General features: G+C 38.6%; 2 non-coding genes across 2 annotated transcripts; one reads left to right on the top strand and one right to left on the bottom strand.

Annotated features, from left to right (window-relative positions):
- Positions 1 to 1746: 1746 nt before the first annotated feature.
- On the bottom strand, positions 1747 to 1818 carry trnap-ugg. Its single transcript has one exon. It is a non-coding gene; the product is annotated as a tRNA-Pro (tRNA).
- A 1878-nt stretch (positions 1819 to 3696) lies between these two features.
- trnap-agg lies at positions 3697 to 3768 on the top strand. Its single transcript has one exon. It is a non-coding gene; the product is annotated as a tRNA-Pro (tRNA).
- Positions 3769 to 5889: the final 2121 nt, after the last annotated feature.

Below are 5889 nucleotides of genomic sequence, written 5' to 3'. Positions count from 1 at the left end.
CATTTTACTCAGGTGTAACTAAAGTCTGATTTAAGGGTTGTTTATATTTCACATCATTAATCAGAATCTGCAAAGTAACAAAAATAAATGTAGTAGAGTAAAAATACCAGGTTGACCTCTGAATTGAGTAGAACAAAGTAGTACATGCTGCTGTAACAAAAACATTTCCCAACTTGGGATCAATAAAGTATCTTATCTTAAGATGATCGATGGCTACTGCCATATTTGCTAAATGTGCATCTGAACCTTGACAAGTGCATGTTTCAGGCTTATCAATTAACAACAGGAGGGGTCACATAAGACCAGCTGTTAAATAAAGCTCTTCTGACCTTAGCTGTCATGTGGGTATATTAATGCTGCCCATTATGGGCACAAGCAATTTTCACCCATGTATTAATTATATGTTTTAAATTTGATAACACCAATGTGTTTCGTATCCCTTAAACCTCCAGGGATGTATACAGTTTAATACTGGCAACTTCTAATTGTGGGAATTGCGAAACACACAATAGCCAGCATGTGTAATTCTGGGGGGGAGGGCTGGGCTGGACCCGTCCAAGTCCAGTTTTGGATAGTCTGGCGTGGTTCCATTCCATTTCAAAGAGCTGTTTGACACTCGGCATAACCTTATCGCACTGCCACTCCAACATCCAATCACAGAGCTTGAGGGCTAATCACGGGGTTTGTAAAGCAAGGCGGATGTTGTAGTCCCAAACGATAGCTGGGGATTCTGGGTAGTGTAGTGTCTTCGGAAACTCTGTCGTGTCTAAACTCAGAAAAAACTATTTGTTTCTCCGAATCAAAGGTTAAAAACACAAAAGCATTGTACACCATTTAAACCAATCAATATTGTGTAATTAACAAGGATAAACTGATGTTTTTTAGTGGATGAGTAATGGAGATATCACTGTGTAATCATTTGACAGTGTGGGGAATACTTCCGGTTTTATTATGAAAACTTCGAGACCGGAAATACTGTTTTCACCCACGCTAACTTTACATGGAAGCTGCCCCATTAACAGTCCACGTTCTCCTGGCGAGACCTCAAATCATCTTCCTATATCTATCAAACTGTAGATCCTACACATCCACTGGACGTAGATTATAAAAGTACAATATATACTTCTCGCTAGAAATCTAATAAAAAAGCATTTTAATGGCCAAACTATTCCACAATTTAGGATTTTCCAGAGAGGGTTATTTGTGAATAAACGACCCTCCGGAGCGTTTGCAATCGACAGGAGCATGTTGTTTCTTACACGACCACTAGAGGTGCTACGCTTTAAAACGTGACTCTGGGTCGTATTTAGCTGCTGAACAATCGACCTATATGGTCATTTTTTGTAGGAGGACAGGCTGGAATGTTGTTACATCAAGGCCGAAAATGAGGATGAGCACCAACGGTCAAAAATGTTTTTTCCCTCCCAGAGCTGCCAGCGCAGCCCCTCCACTTTTCAAACAAATTCAGTCAATTAAAGTTGAAAAATGTTTCTATCAAATCTAAGTTGATAAGAAAAAAGCCCAATAACTTATTTTCATAACACACTTGAAATAAACCCTTCATATTTCCTCTTATGATAATCAATCTGAGGCTTCTGTTTTAAGGAATGAGCTGCTAACAAGATAAATGAAACCCAGCTCTTCGTATATGTTTTTCTGTATTTGGCCCTCGGTGAAAAACGTTGGACACCCTTGATCTAAACTGGAATAACTGCTTCTGTCAGACCCTTAGGGACATAATAAGGAGGGCTCGTCCGGGATTTGAACCCGGGACCTCTCGCACCCAAAGCGAGAATCATACCCCTAGACCAACGAGCCATGAAATAGACTCATAACCATCAGTTCATTATTCTACTTTAAATGCCACGTCGCATTACTGCTCCCTTTTAGACTTCAGAGGTAGATTTCCTGGTGGTTCAGCGCCCTCTAGAGGCGCTTTGTTGACCTGCAGACACAACCTGATAAAACCCTGCAGAAGTGAACTCTATTAAATCATCTTTATCTCACCAGGGCTGCAGGAGTGTTATGGAGGAAATAAATTGATACAGGTACAAATATATAAATAAATGAATAAATATATATATTAAATTCAGGAATAAATAGAAAATGCCTAAATAATAAATAAAATGAATACTTAAATAAATACATAAAGGAAGTGAAATTCAAATTTTAAATATATTAAATAAATATATTTTCTTACTTTTAATGATCATCTTGATTTTTTGTATTTATAATTAATGTAATGATTACCATATGTTTAATATTTTCCTTTCACCATTTTCTATTATACCCCCCCCGTCCAGCGCCCAATGGTAAACACATTGTATATCTTTACAAAGCAAATGAACTTAAATTGAACCATATAACCTTTAGACTTTCTCTTTTCCTCATAATATCACAAAAATAAATTAGCACAAGGAAACTCCTGAGGTGAAAATGATATTAACAACATTAAATGCATCGGATGACAATCTAGAGCTGCCATTTCATTTAGAAATAATTATTTTAAATACTTGGCTCAGTAGTCATAAAATTCAATCTAATGTGACTTTTGCAAATGAGCAATTCTGTATTAATAATATTCCAACGTCCGAAGAGAGAACCAAGATGTAAAATATGATTAAATGGATATCAGTAAGTATGAGTTACCCATATATATATATTTATGTAGCATTGTTGAGATTTTCATTGCCATATCTACACTGTAGCTATAAGACAATAACGCCTCTTGAACCCTCGAGTATCTAAACCAGGGGTGTCCAAACTATGTTCCGGGGGCCATTTTGAATCGGGCCCTCAGCAAATTCAAAAAGTATAATGCAGTACGGCCCACAGATGAAACTTGTGCTAGTCTTGTATTGTACTTCTTAACCCTTATATTGTGTTTGGGTCTCCCGTGACCCGTTTCAAGTTAAAATTATATAATAACTACGCTCTAGTTTTTTTTATCGGAACAAGGCTTCATGATATCCCCCACAACAACTATATAAACACTACAAAACTGATTTTGACAATTCTAGCCAAGTCTGAGGGTCTCTAAAAAATGTGGTGTTCAGTTCGGGAAGACCCAGCAGAATTGTTTTGGGTGACTCGAGGTCAAATTTGGCCCAATCAAGATTCATCTTTGACTTTAGATAAAGCCCAGCCCCACCCCCTTCATACACTGCATACAGCAAATTCTGTAGTGTGAAATAGTGTTAATGTTTCAGTGTCAATTATTTCGAGTTGATAAGTGTTGATTTGGGTGTTCTTTTAACACTTGCAGTGCTGACAAAGCTCTAAGGCCGGTGTTATTTCAGGGAGTTGATTGCATGCACTCGAGTTAATTACACTTATTTATGTATTCATTTTATTTATTATTTAGGCTTTTTTTTAAATTTAGACTTTTATTATTTATTTCCCTATTTATTCATTTATTCCTGAATTTAATATATATATTTATTCATGCATTTATTTATACCTGTGTCAATTTCTTTCCTCCATAACATTCCTGTGGCCCTGGTGAGAGAAAGACGATTTAATAGAGGTCACTTCTGCAGGGTTGCATCAGGTTGTATCTGCAGGTCAACAAAGCGCCTCTAGAGGGCTCTGAACCACCAGGAAATATACCTCTGAAGTTGAAAGAGGAGCAGCAGAGGTCATGCAACGTGGCATATAAAGTAAAGAAAAAAACTGATGGTTATCGTCCAATTTTATGGTTCGTTGGTCTAGGGGTATGATTCTCGCTTAGGGTGCGAGAGGTCCCGGGTTCAAATCCCGGACGAGCCCTCCTTATTGCAAAAGTTGCACCTCAGATGTGTTTGATACCAATTTATCATAAAATCATTTTAGTTTTACAGTTTCTCAGCCCACAGGTTTTAGTGTTTAACAAAACAGAATAGCACATTTTAGTCTACAATGCATTATAATATAATATTACATCGTAAATGTATTATCAGCACAATGGGAGTTTCCCTGTGCAACCATGTTTTGTGATATATATATTTAGGTGATGAATGGAGAAAGTCTACTGGTAAAATGTAAGTAAATTATGTGCTCACTATGGGCTGCTTACCCATGGAGGTTTGAAAATGACATAATATATAAAAATACAAAAATAAATGATTGAATACAATAAAAGTTGATATTACATTACCTGTCACTTGTTAGACGCTTTTATCCAAAGCGACTTACATACTCAATACTGTGGACAATTCCCACAGGAGCAATTTGGGGTGAAGTGTCACAGGGACACAACGACATGTTGACTGCAGTGGGGTTTGAACCTTTGACTCCATGATCCGAACACCGACGCACTACCCACTGCGCCACACACCTCCTGATACAAATGCATTGCCAGGGGTGGCCAACCTGCGGCTCTCGAGCCGCATGCGGCTCTTTGCCTAGTTTCATGCGGCTCTTCAGTTCATATTGAATTTTATATGTGTGAGTTTGGGGGAGAGACACTGACTCCTGACTAGTGGTGCACGGTGTACCGATACTTGAAAGGTATACCGCGATACCCTGCCGTTAAAAACGTTACGATTCCTCCGTTTAAGAATGACGGCGGAAAGTACTCCGGTGAGAAAGCGCCGTTTAAATAAGAGCTGTGTGTGTTCAGCGCTCTGCTTCCACTCCCTGCACTGCAGCCGTGCCTACAGTCCCGCCCCTCTCAAGCACGCTCAAGTGCCTCCCCGCTCTCGTGCACGCGCTAGCTGCCAGAGCATGTGAGAAAACGAGAAGCATGGCTGCAAGAGGGAGTGCAACTGCCGCTGCCCCTCGGCTTGTTGACAAAAAAAGACGCCAGAAGCTAAATGTGGAAGTATTTTAGCTATATCTCTGACAGTGAGGGCAAGCCTACGGACACCACGAGGCCTGTCTGTAAGAAATGTATTAATTTTATTTAATACGAATTCTTGTCATTTATTGTATTTATTGTTCTCATTGTTTAAAAGTTTGTGTTATGGTTCTGGTGTGAAATAAAGCACAATAATTACATTTAAGACTGTTTCCCTTTTTTTAAGAAAAGTATCGAAAAATAATCGGAATCGCAATTCTTGACTTAGTATCGAAACCAAAATGTTGGTATCGTGACAACACTACTCCTGACAGTTAAACCTGATATTTAGTAGGTCTGTTAAGTATTGAATGCTGATAATTCTGACGTAATTTGGCCGGTCAAAGTTGTTTGGGCTCGGATAAAATTGCTCCGTTACTTTCGTTCCGTGTTACTTTCGTCCCGGCTCTCCCTACGTGTGTATGTGTGGTGTCAGTATGAGAGGATGACAGCGCGTCTAATTTTGATGTGGCCCAAGAGCCAATCACAATAATACCTGCGATGCAGTGAACCAATCACTTTTTGAGTGGGGGAAAACCTGTGATTAAACACTACTATCCAGTGTTTCCCCTACCATTGTCTTGGAAGGGCGCTGCACCCCCCCTGAAATTCAAGGTGTTTAAAAAATATATATAATTTTTTTTTAAATATATCGCACCAAATTGCAAATAATCTATAACTACTGTCACTTTTCAAATTGAACATGGGCTCTTTTATTAAATAAACTAAACGCTTTCATTTGAAGTTGTGAGTTTAGTGTTTTTGACCCTAAGAAACACTGATGCATTAATCAATAACAATAATCCACAGCTCCTCTCTCTGCTCCAGAGGATTTAAAAAATATATATCCCAATGCCACAAAAATGCATCAGTGACGTGGTTGAAATCTTGTCTCCAGAAAACAAAAAAACTGAAACAAGCGGTATCAGTGACTGTGTGTTTGATGTGGCTCTTTGCAGTAACATAGAAAAAATGTGGCTCTTAACCTCTGACTGGTTGGCCACCCCTGCATTAGACGAAATGTCCAAAGGGTGGAAGTAAATACAGAATAATACATTTTAGTCTACAACACA

Source organism: Gymnodraco acuticeps, unplaced genomic scaffold (assembly GCF_902827175.1).
Source record: "Gymnodraco acuticeps unplaced genomic scaffold, fGymAcu1.1, whole genome shotgun sequence".
Taxonomy (NCBI): Eukaryota; Metazoa; Chordata; class Actinopteri; order Perciformes; family Bathydraconidae; genus Gymnodraco; species Gymnodraco acuticeps.
This window is presented reverse-complemented; position numbering and strand designations above follow the sequence as displayed.